Here is a 16,362-nt window from a genome sequence, read left to right on the forward strand (position 1 = left end):
TGGAGTATCTAGAATGTCCAATACATGCACTTTATAGCAGAGTTTTTAAATCAGTAATAAGACTAGCAGAAAAAGCTACACAGCAGTGATTTTAAGCTACATCAGCAGAATTAACTGAAACTAAAAAGTAAATTGCTTAAAATTTTGGGATGCACTCATTACTCATCTAACATAAATCGGAACTCCTGAAATTTACAGTTGATTGGAAAGGATCCCCAGATGAATGTAGAGGCTCACTGGCTTATTGAGACATAGTTAGCAAGACCATTACATATGTCAAGTGGCTGACTCTCAACTCCAAGCATCAAACCTAACACAGTCTCTTGTACACCCAGAATGTGATTAGAAGCAAATGAGAGTATAAAAGGCAGTCTCAAGATGTTTCTATGTTCCTGAAACATTGAACAGGTTTATTTACGGACTGAGCTATAACCCCCTCGTAAAAGAATGCTCTCTGAATTTCCGTACAAATTTTTTATGTTTATGAGGAACTCGTTATTTCTATTTATCAGAGATTCAGACAAATTGCTTTGACTAGATGCTTTTGTTGGGAATAACATGGATAAGCCTTAACACAAACTAGTCATGAAAGAGGACCAAAAAAAATGCAGAATAAATATTTAATAAGTTTTATTGAATTGGCACCTATCACTAGAATGATAATGTGACTACCATTAGAAGTAGTACAATAGCTAAGCCATATGCAATTCCATTAAAGCGTGTGGGATGAAAAATTTATTAAAACAAACTAAGTAGAAAACTCATAAGAAATCCCATTTCCTCTAGACGTGATGCCTTTACGAAGACCAAGATGTATGTCCAAATTTGTAAACTGATTTGCCATTACATTCAACTATCACTAAACAAGATGATATAAAGGTCAAAGCTTTACTTTTAGGTCCCAGCCTATAACCAAAATCCAATTTGGCATATGAGACCACATTTTGGCAGCAAGAGCATTTTTCACTCTACCTTATTTTTAGGTCCCAGCCTATAGCCAAAATCCAATTTGGCATATGAGACCACACTTTGGCAGCAAGAGCATTTTTCACTTTACTTTATATATATAGTTCCAAATTTGTAGCCCTTGGTTATCAACCTCATGAACAAGCTTGGAAGTTCCAAATGTACTATTGTTTATGGTAATAAACAGTAAACAGTACGATGTCTGTGTATATAAATTAACAGATACAATTCAATACAAGATTGTTTATTCTACGAGGAAGATACTTTATTATAGCAAAGAAATCCTGGGAAAAGTGTACACCTTGTAGTTTAAAGTTTTGGCTATGTGATAGACATCAGCCCCAGTATAACTAGAGAAAAACAAAATACAGATTTATTAACAGAAGCATACCAACTCAGTGTCACAGTTATTGAGCAAGACAACTAAAGCATATGTCGATAAATGATTAATAATTTGATAGTATCAGAAAACAACAGTTTGTCTACTTATTGAGATATTGTCTTTCAAATTTTAATAAGCATCTGGATGGCAATGAACATTATTTTTGTCTCAATCAACTTTTGTTCTTGGCAAAAATTCACCGTGCTCTATTAAAATATCAAAATTTTATTTACTTCCATGAGTAGATCTAGTTGACCCATTATTCCTTCAATTTCACTTCTCCAATTCACCTGTCATTCTGTCAACTTGACTTCTCTAAGTCTCCAACACAGGCCACAGGCATTAAATTTCACTTACCAAATCTATGCATGAAAGATCGTTCAGGACTCCAGGCTTGAAACCAATAGATATGGACCAGATAATGTTGATACTCCTAGTCTCCATCCAATGATCCTCAGTGCCCATTAGCAACCACCTAGAGTTTATATTCTCAATAACTTTTTATGCATTGTTGTAGGGAGACGTGTCTTCGACCCCCTGGAACACGTCTTCAAAACTGGGACATGTTTTCCATCTCTAGAACAGATACAACCATGTCCCCAGTTGCAAGTGTTGTGGGTGTTGTATATAACCAAAAGAGTCATTTTTCCCTGTCAACTGTAGTACAGTTTCTCCACCTTCTTGTGACTTCAGAGTCTCAGACTTCCAAAAATATCCATATTCAAGCACAATTACAATGATGGCAGCAAAAATGACTCCGAAAAAAGAAAGAACATCAAGTCAGCCCTATAAGGATAAAGAGGAAAATTATTTAATTGCAATCAGGTAGACCTAATTAAGGACTTTAGGATCCATGATTTGTTAAATATTGATGATTTTCTTTCATTTCGTATGGTTTTGATTCAATAGTTGTCTATTTTGTAGGTCTGATGCAAGGAATGGAAGCATGATAATCAAGGCCTAAGGAGGCAAAAGGAGGATTGACAAGGGAGATTCTTTGCAATAACCTTGGATTTCCCTAGAAAATCCAAGGTCAATATGAAGGTTGATGAAGAAAGAACACTTCAAGGAAGATGATTACAATGCCGATGAAAGGACTCATGAAGGCAAGGTCATGACACTGCAACATGAAGGATTGAACTACATCAAGGAATCCAAGTCCAAGACGAAGAAATGTTTCAAGATTCCAAGGTTGAAAGTGGAAATGCATCACACAAAGTAAATTCCCAAACATGAGAATGAAATGCAAGAATGATCAAGGATGACATTGTGATAGTTTCAAAAGCATTAGTCAAAGTTACAAGATAATGCAATTTGGGAATATAAACCATCACAATCAATCAAAAGCTTGGAAATGTTAAGTATCAAGAGATATGCATGCTGATATGGTGCCTAATCACATTCAACCAATCAAATAATTCCAAGTCGAGGCGTCCAAGTTCCATGAACCTGACTCATCAACAACTATACATGTGGAAGGCACTAAATTCAATGTACCTAACATCATTTCTCATTGGTCCGAATTCAAAGATGGACATGTGTCCAAAGCAATGTAATTTTCTCATTGGCTGAAGAGGGTTTAGTTGTAACAAACCCTAATTAGGGTTTCATCATGTAATCTCAGCCATTGATCTTAAATCAATCTGGGCCATTCATTTGTAATTGGGATGTCTACATAAGGCATTACCTTCTCATTTGTAAAGTTTAATAGTTAATAGTTAACAAACAATAATTAGCAGTTAGCAATAGAGTAGGAGGAGGAAGCTAGAGATTGTTGCCAAGACTATGGTAGAATTAATAATTCCAAGTCAAGGCTGTTAAGTTTTATGATCAGATTAGATAGACAGTAAATTAACACAAATGCACAGAATATATCCTGGGAAAAGCTTTGAAGGTGAAAAAACCCAGCAATTAATCTCTTGTAATATATTAGCAAATATCCTTACAAAGGCTTCACACTTGAAGCTATACAATAAGCTAATTCAATCGAGAATCAATCAATGCAATATCGATTCTATACGCCTTGTATGAAGATCACGACTTGCTGACACGTTAACAATCTGTTGAACATCAACCACAATATGTAGAAGAATAATCCGAACTACTGGAGATAGACACAGCCTGCTACAGATATATACAATGTGCTGGTAAGTGAAGAAGATATATTGATCTGTTATATAAGATCACAAACTACTGGTAGAGAGATATCGATCTGCACTTAGGATGATAATACAATCTGTTGTGAGGTGTGTTGATCTGAAAATTACACAGAAGAAATGATAGAGCCCATCTATATATACCCAACCACGTCTTCTTCAAGCAACGCGACTTATCCATAAGTCGGCTTTATTATATTAATCAACATGACTGTCCATTAACACGTCTTATGCCAAGAGTCACAACTTTCACAAAATTAATTCAATGCCAATTAATACGTCTTATCATCAAGGTGGCAGGTAAGGTAATTATTTATTGCTTTATTAATGACAGCTTCATGATACACCGCTATAAAACAAGGGTCGGCAATATAGGAATCTAACTTGATTAAATGTGTAAGGCCGAAAGGCCCTTCACACATTTGATGGTAAAATCGGCCCTGAAGGATCTGACCGAAGCTATCCATCAACAAAGGCATCCAAGTTCCACGAACCTGACTCATCAACAACTATACATGCGGAAGGCACTAAATTCAATGTACCTAACCTCATTTCTCATTGGTCAAAATTCAAAGATGGGCATGTATCGAAAGCAATGTAATTTTCTCATTGGTCGAAGAGGAGTTAGTTGTAACAAACCCTAGTTAGGGTTTCATCATGTAATATCGACCATTGATCTTAAATCAATTTGGGCCATTCATTTGTAATTGGGATGTCTATATAAGGCATTACCTTCTCATTTGTGAAGGTTAATGGTTAATAATTAACAGACAATAATTAGCAGTTGGCAATAGAGTAGGAGGAAGCTAGAGATTGTTGCCAAGACTATGGTGGAATTAATACATGATTTTCATTGAAGCATGATGGATATTTATGTGTTGTTTCAACATTTTGCATGATTTCTTGTTACTTCTCAAATTTAGTTGAAGTTCATTGATTGTAATGGAGAAATGTGATGATATTTGATGGAATTCCAGTTCATACCATTTGTGAATTGTTGATTGCAAGTTGCAGTGTATGGTTAGTCTGAACCTGATTTAGCACTAGTTCAATTGTGGATGTTCACTTGAATTGCGCTAGCCTTGGGTATTTTATGAATGTTACGATATGAAAATCCTTCGTTTCCTTTGGAGATTGCATCAATTTTGTGTAGTTGTTTCCTCACAGCGAAGCAAGGCTTGATAATGATATCCATTTATCAAAGCATTATTCATTATCCTCATTGTCCTTAAGTGTTAGCACAGATTAGTTTCTCTAAACCCTTAATCCTTTTGATATTTCTTTGTTTGAGAGAAGTTAGTTTTCATGTTCCAACTGTGATTCATAAGCATAAGTCCCTTTGTGATACCAGCAAGATCACATCATTCACTGAGTCTATCCATTGCATTGTCAAGACCTGACTAAAGAAATCTTGGGGTCATCTTATTTGATCACATTATTTAGCATATAAGGTTTCCTTGTTCAAGAGAGAATAGAATACTTGATATTTTATTCTATGTTCGAAGTGCATAAAAAACACATCAACAATAATGAGCTTCAAGAGAACCCTAATATGTCATATAATGGCTCCCAAAAGAATGATTTAATCTCAGCCATAGATTCATTGCAAGCCCAATCTAATGCTCCAAATAAAACCCTCAAAAATGAGCCAGTAAGCTTCTTATTTTCCAACACCCTCTTGACCTTTTTGGTACATGTTTTATAAAAATCACTTAAAGTACATGTCTCTTAAGTCATTAAACTCAAAAGGGGGAAAATACTTAGTCTTTAGGCTAAGAGTCACTTAAGTTGCATAAAAAGACATATCAAAGACTCTAACAATTACCCAATGATGCTCTTAGTCCTCTTCCTTTTGGGTAACCCAAGGAAAGGACAGCTAATGCATAGTTAGGCTTCATGGCTTGAGTTGGAGACATTACAGTCCTCCCCACCCAAAGAATGCTTGTCCTCAAGCATTTGTAGACTTGGTTGCTTAAGAATCTCCTCTCCTTCCCATGTTGCACCCTCCAAAGGCAAGTTTTTCCACTTGATGAGATATTGAAAAACTATTTTACCCCTCAATTTCTTCTCTCTTACTTACAACATTGTTTCCAGAAAGACTATCAATTTACCTTCTTCCATAGGGGGCAATTTTGTAGAAGGAATCACTTCTTGTCCAATAGCCTTTTTGAGGCATGACCCATGGAACACATTGTAGATTTTGCTTGTAGATGGAAACTCCAATTCATATGCTATTTCACAAATTCTTTTAATCACCTTCAAAGACCCATAAGACTTTGGTTTATGCTTTTCTGCTCCACTTACTTTCAATGAGGATTATTGATAAGGTTGAAGACACAAAAATACCATGTCTCCCACCTCAAAAGACCTCTCAACTCGATGGCCATCAACATATTTATTTTGTTGTTCCTATGCAATCTGAATGTTACATCTTGATTCTCTTTGGCCAAACACAAAAACTTTTGGAGCTCTACAATCCGAAAAAACCAAGTCCACAAATGTAGAAGCTTCATAACCATACAAAGCTTTCAAAGTGGTCATACCTATGCTCATACGATATGTAGTGTTGTAACAAAATTCTGCCAAATATAACCACCTTGCCCATAACTTTTGCTGCCCTGAAACATAGTTTCTCAAGTAGCCTTCAAGCCATTTGTTTACAATTTTTGTTTGACCATTTGTTTGAGGATGATAGTTAGTGTTATTATCAAGTTTTGTTCCAGCCAGCTTCATCAACTTTTGCCAAAAAATGCTGAAGAATATGCGATCTCTATCGCTTACAATTCTTTTTGGCACACCATGAAGTCTGAACACTTATTCAAAAAACAGACCAGCCACTTGAGATGCTTTAAACTTGAAAGGAATTGACATCAAGTGAGCATATTTAGTGATTCTATCCACCGCAACAAAAAACAACCCAAACCATTTGTCTTGGGCAGCCTGGTGATAAAATTCATTGATATTTATTCCCACTTTTGATTGAATATAAGAAGTTGATGTAGCAGCCCTGCTCGAAAAGAAACTCCGGCTTTGTTCCTTTGACAGTCTAAGCAATCTCTAACATGCTTGAGAACATCATCTTTCATACCTTTCCATGAAAATCTTTCACAGATGTACTTGTATGTCTTCAAATAATCCGGATGACCAGCAAGCTGATTGTTATCGACAACAATAAGAATCTTATGTTTTAGCTTACCTTCCTGTACAAAATAGATTCTATCCTTATAATAGATTATGCCATTCAACACTCTATACCTTTCATCACTGATTTTACCACCTAGAATCTCACAAGCATGATGGTTTTTTGAATATTCTACTAGTAGAAGATCCTTCCAAGAGGCTGAAATTTCTGAGAGTGAGCAAAATGAAGGGTTTCTAGATAATGTATCAGCAAAAACATTATTTTTCCCTTTGACAAATTCAATATCAAAATCATATCATAGAAGCTTGCTCACACAACATTGTTGTTGCTCATTTAATCCCTTTTGCTCCATGAAATACTTGAGGCTATTATGACCAATCCTCACCATGAACTTGCTGCCCACAAGATATTGACGAAACTTTTCAAGTGCATGCATGATTGCTGATGTTGTCATATGTAGAGAACCTCTTTTCAACCTGTTGTGACCATTTCACACATCGCCCCATCGCAAATGGGGACCCCCTCTTTTTGCTTGTTTTTCGCTTGTTTTTTCTTTCGTTTTTAGGGTTTTGTTAGTTAGTTAGTTGTCTGGATTTAGGGCCAAGCCTTAGGGTTTTAAATTTTGCCTTTTTAAGCCAAAATCCAGTTGTTTTTTGAGAGCTTTTGAGCTTCTTTTCTAGAATGCAAATTTTGAATGCAATGATTTCGCCAAAATGGTCTAATTTTCAATTGGAATGTTCATGCAGAGCTTAAATTTGTCTAAGTGTTGAAGATGAAATGTGAATTTTTGTCTGATTGAATATTTTGACCAAATTTTGACTTTTTTGAATTTTGATCCTGGGCATTGGAATTGATTTGTTTTCGCCTCGTGAAGTGTTAAAATGTGAAAAATCTTGTTATTTTGGCCTGTAGGAGTAAAATCGCTCCTGTCCCTCAGTGAAGGACGGGAGTTCAATTTCAAGTATCTCATCATCCTTGCAGAGTCCAGACAAATTTTACGTTTGAAGTGATGGAGAATGACGAGATCTTTCCATTGAATATAAATTGAAGATTTTCGTGAGCACAGAAATGCCTCCAGGAGGAAAATCGCTCCTGTCCCTCAGTGAAGGACCGGAGCTACAAATCAAATTTCGCCTCGTCCTTGCAAGATTTTGATGACTTAGCAATTTGAGGACGTCCAAGGGAAGATGCTTTGCCAAATGAATATAATTTGAGATGCAAAAACGAAGGAGAATGACCTATATTAACCAAATCGCTCCTGTCCCTCTCCAAGGGACCAGGGCGAGGTACCTTGTAGCTCTCGTCCCTCTCCCAGGGACCAGAGCGATTTCCTTCATTTTGCAAAATCCAGACAAGGGTCGAGGCAAGTTTACGTTCAAAAACAAGGGAAAACATGAGATGAACGCATTGAATATAATTTGAAGAGTTTTGGGACGTCCATAACAGTATTAAATGCCTAGTTCGCTCCTGTCCCTCAGGAAGGGACCAGAGCGATTTTTGATATAATTGCTTTTTTTGCAAAATTACAAACAATGTCAAGGCATGGGCGAATAGAGTGAAGAAGGACGAGTCCGTTGAATATAAATTTGGAAGGTGACAAAGTGAAATGAAGGCCACAAGAGCAAGTTCGCTCCTGTCCCTCTCCAAGGGACCAGAGCGATATCTATATAATGGCGTAAATTTCAAAAGGCAAACAAGTTTCGAGCAACCAAGAAGGTCGAAAGGACATTATTCCACGCAATGAAGATAATTGCAAGTTGGTACAAACAAGAACAAGCACATAATGATGAACTTCGCTCCTGTCCCTTAGGAAGAGACCAGAGCGATGTTAGATGTATTGATCATTTTGAGCAAGATTTACGTAAGGACAAGATTTCGCAAGGTCTTAGAGGGTCCACGGAAAGGTAGAAGGGTGATGCATGAAGATTTCAAACGTTAAATAATCACCGAAATGGACCTAGGGACCATATCGCTCCTGTCCCTCTCCAAGGGACCAGGGCGATTTGCTTTGGATCCTTCGTTTTGCTTCAAGTACGTGCAAAGTCAAGACTCCATAAGGATAAACAAGGTTCGAGCCATCATTTGATGATAACATGCAAGAGTTTTAAACGTCCAAACATTGCTAATCAAGGTAAAAGCTCATATCGCTCCTGTCCTTTGGACAAGGACCAGGGCGATCCTATCAAAAGCGCTCATATTCCTCCAAAATCGAAACAAGGCGAGGTTAAGCGAGACAAGGGACGGCGTTTGGAAAACATCACAATGAAAGATCGAAGGTCAAAGATGCATATTGAACGTGAAAAAATCAAGATCGCTCCTGTCCTTTGGACAAGGACCAAGGCGATACTATCAAAACACTCACGTTCCTTCGAAGATCAAGGCGAAGCGAGGTTAGGAAGTGCGAAGGACAACGTTTGAAGGACATTGCAAAGGAGATCGAAGTTTAAAAGTCGCCAAGATCAAGGAGAAATTATGGATCGCTCCTGTCCCTCTCCAAGGGACAAGGGCGATGGTCCCTTTAATACGTCCAAACGCATAATGAAGACTAATAGAATAAGCGCAAAAGACACGAGCATAGGTGTTATTCGCCTTGCAATGATATTTCGAAGGTCAAAGATACAAGATGAACATGAAGACATGGGGATCGCTCCTGTCCCTCTCCAAGGGACAAGGGCGATGTTAGACAAAACACATGATATTCTTTGAAAATCACGTTAAGACAAGGACGCACAGGATTTTAAATGGCATTTGGAAGATGATACAAGGAAAGGATCGTACCAAAATGGAGAATTTCAAGCAAAAAACTTAGGATCGCTCCTGTCCCTCTCCAAGGGATCAGGGCGATAATGGTCATAAGATGCACTTGCTCGCACAAGAAAGAAATTCAAGTTCGAAGGACCACCAGATGATCGATTTGGGACATGGAAATGAAGGAGTTGAACGTTGAAAACGCAAGAATCATGCCAAAAATCATGGATCGCTCCTGTCCCTCTCCAAGGGACCAGAGTGATGAGGTACGTTCCCTTTATTTTCATATTTTTGGCGCCAAATTAAAACAATTCGAATTTGCTTTAAATGCTAAATCAATTTAAAAAATTGAAAATTCATTTCTATTTGGCATTTAATATGGCGTTATCTCTTATTAATTATTTTTTTTTTGCCTTTATTTAAAATCGAAATTTGCAAATTAAAAAACGCAAGGCATTAATAATTAATTATTTAATTAATAAAAAATCGATTTGAGCGCTCATTTAAGGAGGTCGGCCTTGTTATGTCATTGCAAATCATTTAAAAATCGTTTGAAATTGTTATATTTTATCAAGTCGGCCTAAGGGATAAATCGATTGCAAGCGCTATATAAGGGGGGTGGAATTATCATTTTCTACATCATCATTTTACCTTCCTTCATGCGAATTGAGAAGAGGCGAATATAGTGCGAGTTTCATTCATCCAAGGGTGGCGCGTAAGCAATCAAAAGGTGGTGCGAATTCCATCCAAGGTGGCGTAAGCAATCAAGTATAGAGTGCGAATTGCGTTGAAGACCAAAGGTGGTGCGAACTTGAGGATACATTGAGGCGAATTTACTAAAGACTTGGAAGACCACACCAAGGCGAATTTGAAGATCCATTTGAGACCACGTCCAAGGCGATAATTGAAGATCACATTCTCTCCAGAGGTGGCGAAGTCAAATTTGAGGAGATCATATTCAAGATTATCTTATACCTCAATTTTGCCTAGGCAAATTTTGTTTTTGCATTCTAGAGTTAGCTCTCTCTCGAGGTATGGCGATTTAATTATTATTGTTTTATTCCTTCACCGTCATATTTCAAATTTTGAAGTTTTGAATTTTAAATCTCTTGGCTCAATCGTTGTATTTTAGGAAATGATAACTCTAGAGACTTATCATGAGGTTTCCTAAAATTTATCTCTCTTATTTACGTTATTTATTGCAAAATCTATTTCTTATAATGGAATGTTGTGTAGGTATGGCGACCCCAAAGGCGGGAGCATCCACCAGTCGCTCGGCTCTCATGAAAGAAGATCAGAAGACCGAAGAAGTGGAGACCAAGATCGTGTCCAAGTGGAGCAACGTTGGAGATACAAACTTGGGGAACTTTAGCACAAAGAAGTTCCGGGAGGTCCCTTACATCGGCAAGCCATCACCTGTCGCCCGGAGAATAATAGAGAGTGGCATCATCAAGGCGGCCGGTTTTCCTCCAGCCATTCAGTGCCACGAGTTGATGATCGAGTGTGCCCTTCACTACAATCCGCAGTCCAGGACAATTGTGTCCAATGAGGGAAACACTTTGGCGTACCTTTCTGAGGAAGCCATAAGTGAAGCCTTCCATCTTCCAGAGCACAGGGACATGATATACAAGAGCATTGAAGGAGCCAGATCAGTGTACGATGATGATCCAGATGCTTGCCTAAGCATAATCAACAAGAACTGGCTACTTAAGAGTCGTCCCCGTCTGAGCAAAGTACCGAACACACCACACAGGATTGATTTCCAAGAGGAGTACAGAGATTTGATTACCATGCTCAACAGAGTTACAGGAGCACCTCATGCCTTCTATTTTGAGAAATGGATGTTTTATTTCATCCAGGTGATTGTTCAAGGAAAGGGTACAATACATTGGGCTAGGATAATTAGCCATTGCTTGGACGTACAGTTGAGAAGACTCAGGGCTACTAAGTCCTTCCACATGAGTTCATACGTCATCTATGCCTTAATCAGGAGCGTTGAGTACGCAGGACTACCTCACAGAGGAGTGATTGGAAGAGGACCCGGCGAGGTCAGAGTTTGTGAATCCTATACCTACTTGCATCATCCACCAGGGAAGAACTACAAGTTAATTAATGACACTTTCACGATGAACATCACAAGGACGTTGCAAGGAGGGATTCACAACAGATTATCTCAGGATGCCCAGGAGTTCATCAAGAGGTACGGTGCTTGGTTCATTCAGTTTCCCAAGTTCACTTACATTAGAGTGTATGGATGTCCTTTACCTCCATACATGTTGCCGAGGTACCCGACAGACAGAATCGTGTTACTTGAAGTAACAAGGCAGTTGGTAGCATATGTGAAGGCATTCAGACACAGACATCAGAATGGAGTTCAGGTACCTATTATTTTGGGTAATTCAGTTGAGGTATGTCCTAATGTCTTAGCCATGGATGACGCAGAGAAGGAGTTAGCCTTGTATCCTTTTTCATCTTTTGCTTGGAGGAATAGTTTTGATCCACATGGACATTTAGAGGAGACGGTCGATAGAAGATTTAGACATGAGTACCAAATTGAAGATTTTATGATGAATCTCCTAGATGATCTCGAGGTGAAACGAAAGATACATTCTAGATTGCCTTTGGATTTCATCAGGAAATGTAAGATTTACAGAGTAGCCGACCAAGCTCAGGACAACGGCAGGCACATCCAATCTTCATATGATAGAGAAAGCAAAACAATAAGTTTGAATTGGAATGAGCCCGAGGCCGTGGATTTAGATGATTTGATGGCACCAGTCTTGTCTTGTACTCGCAGATGGGTAGACATTCAGCATCAGAAGTTGAGAGAACAGGGCATAGCTATGTCTTTTACTTTGGAAGAAAAGCCAGCCGAAGGTGGAGCCAGTGTTAGTGAAGGCAATCCTAATCCTAGGAATTCAGGTGAAGGTAACCTTCGATGTGCCAGTGAGGGCAATCTCCATTCGAGAGGTTCGAAGAGAAAGGAAAGATCAGAAAAGAAAGAGCCTTCCAAGAAAAAGCAAGGTGCCAACAAAGATCAAACACCAGATACTTCTTCCAGACCAGAGGATAGAACAGTTCGAGTGGAAGAGTCCATGGAATCGATGGTACAGAATGACAGACAGGAGGAAGGACAGGCACAGCATGTTTCATCCGATGGATCTCTCCAAGACTATGATTTAGATAATGATAATGAAGTAACATCTCCTCCCAGACAAGAAGAAATAGTACACAAAGAAATTCAAGTTCAAGAGACAAGATCAAATATCCCAGATTGGTTGAAGGAAAGATTGACTAAGGTGATCGTAATTGAGGACGAGGACAGTGCAATTGATTTAGAGAGCCTCGTGGGATGTTCACATATGACAACTGAGAAGAAGAAGGCTACAAAGATGTCCAAGATGATTCGAGATGAGACTGGATCTAGAAAACTGCAGATAGCTCCACCGGCAGCAGACAAATATGAGGGTGAGATCCTAGCAGAGGACTATCATATACAGACTATTGAGTTAGGACCATCCACAGCAGAGCAGACTTTAGATGATGCCACCGACACATTTGAGGCATTGAAGGACAAGCTTAGAGAAGAAGTGGAAAAGAATAGAAAGCTCGAGAGAGAGGTCGGTGCATGGAGGACATATTTCAGTCACATCAATGAACCTTTGGGACGTCAGGATCCAGTTAGATCACCATTGCAGGCATTACCCCTTCAATCAATCAATGAAGCAGAAAGATTCAGGAACCTGGTCCAGCGTACATGTGGTTGGATGGATAGATCTCACACGGTGGCCATTGAGTTTGTTACAAGGATGTCGAAGATCACCCATCAGGCTATCCAAGTTCTTGAGATTATTCACAGATTGATGGCAACAGTAGCTGCATTTGCCCATACCAAGGACGTTGTCATCCCTGTCTTGAAAGTTATAAGACACACATCCAGAAGAATTTTAGCACAAGAGAGGATCTTAGAAGGTGATTCTCACAGTTTGTTTCAGTGGTCAACCTTACTCCATATAAAGAGTGTCCTCTTTGAGGACATCAGTGTTAGATGTGGCCAAGTTGAGGAGGTGATCAATCCGATCCAGGACAGAGTATTTGAGGTACTTCGTACCATTCTTGGCAGAAGGATCGAGGTCGAGACAGATGTGGATTTACAAGAATTTGAGGATAGAATCAGGATCATCTTTCGCAAGGACGCAGATGTTACAGATGAGCAGTATGATCAGATGTATGCCACCATGCTCCTGATTGATAGAACAAAGGAACTTGAACCTACTTGGGACACAGCTCTTCTAGATGCATTTGATCAGGTTATCCACTTAGAAGAGAGCATCAAGAATCTTCCCGAGATTCCAAGCACAGAAATCGAAGGAATCGTGACAAAATTCATTGCATATGCTAGGAAAGAGAATTGGAAAGGGAATAAGATTCTAGATGAAAGGTTGTTACAGATGACATGACATCTTATTTCTCATTGGTTGATACCTCCTAGATTTTTGTGCCAAATTTAATATTTGGCTATGTATTTAATGTTGTTCAGTAAAAAGGAGGTCATTTGTAACAAACCCTAATTAGGGTTTAGATGTCATGATCTTGTCCATTGATTTACTTTCAATCTGGACCTTTCATTGTAACTGGGGATGCTATTTATACCCCCATTTTCCATTTCATTTGAGAATAGTTAATAGTCGAATAGTCAGATAAGAGTGAAATAGAGAGATTAGAAGTGTAAGCAATTTTTATTTTGTAGCAAGATTGAGTCTTGAAGAGAGAAATTCAAGCAATTGTTGTATATGATGACTTGGAAATCAATAAAATATTGAAGTTATGGTGTTTTGTTGCAAATTTCTTGAGTTATCTTCATGGTTGTTGGATGTACTTGAATCACGCTCAATCGAAGTAGTTTGTTAATTTGAAAGGCTAAGTGTGAGATTTGATATTTGGTAGGATTCGCTATCCAAACCACTAGCTTCTTGCTGATTGTAGGAACGCTTTGCGTGGTCGACTGGAAAACATTTTGAGTCCTTAACCTTCAAGCATTTTCGCATCTAGGATATGTACCTTCGTAGTAGTGTCCTTGGTCTTTGATGCATTGAACACCATTATTACCTTAGAAGATCGCACTAATTTCAGTTGAGTTGTTATCTTATGGCAAAATTGAAGTTGGTTGAGTCTTGCCAAATCTCATTCATGCTAAGTCGTTCGTAGGGTTAGGCTAGAATAGACTTCCTTAAACCCTGTCCTTTTTCCATTTTTTTTGAAAGTTCCTTTTAGATTAGTAAAATCTTCGAGCATTTGAATCCGTAAGACGCCTTGAAGGAAACAGCAAATCACATCATACCACTAAAAAAGCTTGTCCACACATGGAGACCCCACTAAAAGAACCTTGGAGTCCATCTAACTGATCCTTTTTGCAGATCTTCAGCAGTTAGAGACTATTTTCTCAAGAGAGGATAAGATGCCTATTGGTATTTTATTCTGTGTATGATTGTGTACAAAATACACGTCAACACAACCTCATTCCATTTTCAACTCTCACAAGCAATTGGGTGTTTGCCTTGCATCAAAACAACCCCAATACCAATACCGGATGCATCACACTCAAGCACAAAAGGTTTAGAGAAATCTAGTAAAGCCAAAACAAGACAAGTACTCATTACCTTCTTTAGATGTGAAATCTATCAAACGAAAAGGTTAATGAGGAAATTCCCTTAACAAACCATCTATAATATGTGTATAAACCAATGAAGCCCCTCAAGTGGGACATGCTCTTTGGTGGTGGCCAATCAAGTATAGCTTGAATCTTCTCCCTATGTGCCTTCACACCACCTTCACCAATGACATATCCCAAATACAATAGCTTGGTCATGTCGAACTCGCTTGGAGGCTTTCGCAAAAAGGAATGGTCGTTGGAGTAGAAGGTATGAAGAGAGGAAAGACATTCAGCATCGCTTGGGAAAAATCACAACTCCTACTTTTGATGGATCTAATACCTCCTTAGCAAGGAATTGGTTGCAGAAATTACACACATATTTCTCCTCGAATCCAATGTTCTAAGACAAGGCTATCAAATATCGAATCTGCCACCTTACATCTTGAAGGAGTCGCTCACGAATGGTGGTATAATGGCATGGTAACCCAAGGGCATGACTCAATCACCACCGTAGAAGACTTTAGCCAAAGGTTGACATAGAGATTTGATAGAAGGGATCCAGAAACTGATTTTAGAGAGTTAGCACAGCTGAAGCAAGAGGGTGAGATGAAAAACTATGTAGCAAAATTTCAGAGCCTTGTGGTGATGATTTTTGATGTGACAAAAAGAAGGCTCGTAGTCTTCTTCATGAAAGCTAAATCCCTTAGAGATTTAGTAAGGGCGCTTGATTCGAGCTCAAAGAAAATACACTATATAGAGGTAGTCTCCAATGAGGATATAGACAATGCAATGTGGGAAGGTGTAGAAATCATTGAGCATCCAAATCTAGAGTTGCTCGAGGACAAAAAATATCTTGGAGAGAACTGTCATGTCCCCAAATAATTGCCGCTGATTTGGAGTAGGAGAATAGAGTGTTTTTAAACACTATTAAATAAATAATAATAATAATATTAAATATTTTTATTAGAATATTAAATAAAATATTCAATATTCAATATTTTGATCTTGGGAGGCCGACATTATTGAGAATTGATTAAATTTCTTTTGGCCGACCTGTTCTTGTTTTTTTTTGCGATCACCTATATATGAGATGGATGTTTTCATTTGCAAGTATCTTGAGGAATTGAACAAATCCACCTTGTGCACACTGAGCTTCTGAGCCCCAGCCCTTAGAGCCTCTTAAAAGGTAGGACAAAAGCCCTACCTTGCTTCAAGAAAAGGAGGCACAATCGATGCAAGGGAAACAAGCCAACCTGATGCTATTAGGATGGGAGCCACTGGACATCGCCAACAGGGAGCAAAAATTTCACAAGCC

The 16,362-nt window shown here is 38.5% G+C and overlaps 1 protein-coding gene across 5 annotated transcripts in view; it reads right to left on the reverse strand.

Moving 5' to 3' along the window:
• The window catches only part of LOC131071340 (uncharacterized Rho GTPase-activating protein At5g61530), a 109,391-nt gene that overhangs the window by 35,749 nt on the left and 57,280 nt on the right, over nucleotides 1–16,362 (reverse strand). The gene's annotated exons all lie outside the window — the stretch shown is intronic.

This window comes from Cryptomeria japonica, chromosome 2 (assembly GCF_030272615.1).
Source record: "Cryptomeria japonica chromosome 2, Sugi_1.0, whole genome shotgun sequence".
NCBI classification, from domain to species: Eukaryota; Viridiplantae; Streptophyta; class Pinopsida; order Cupressales; family Cupressaceae; genus Cryptomeria; species Cryptomeria japonica.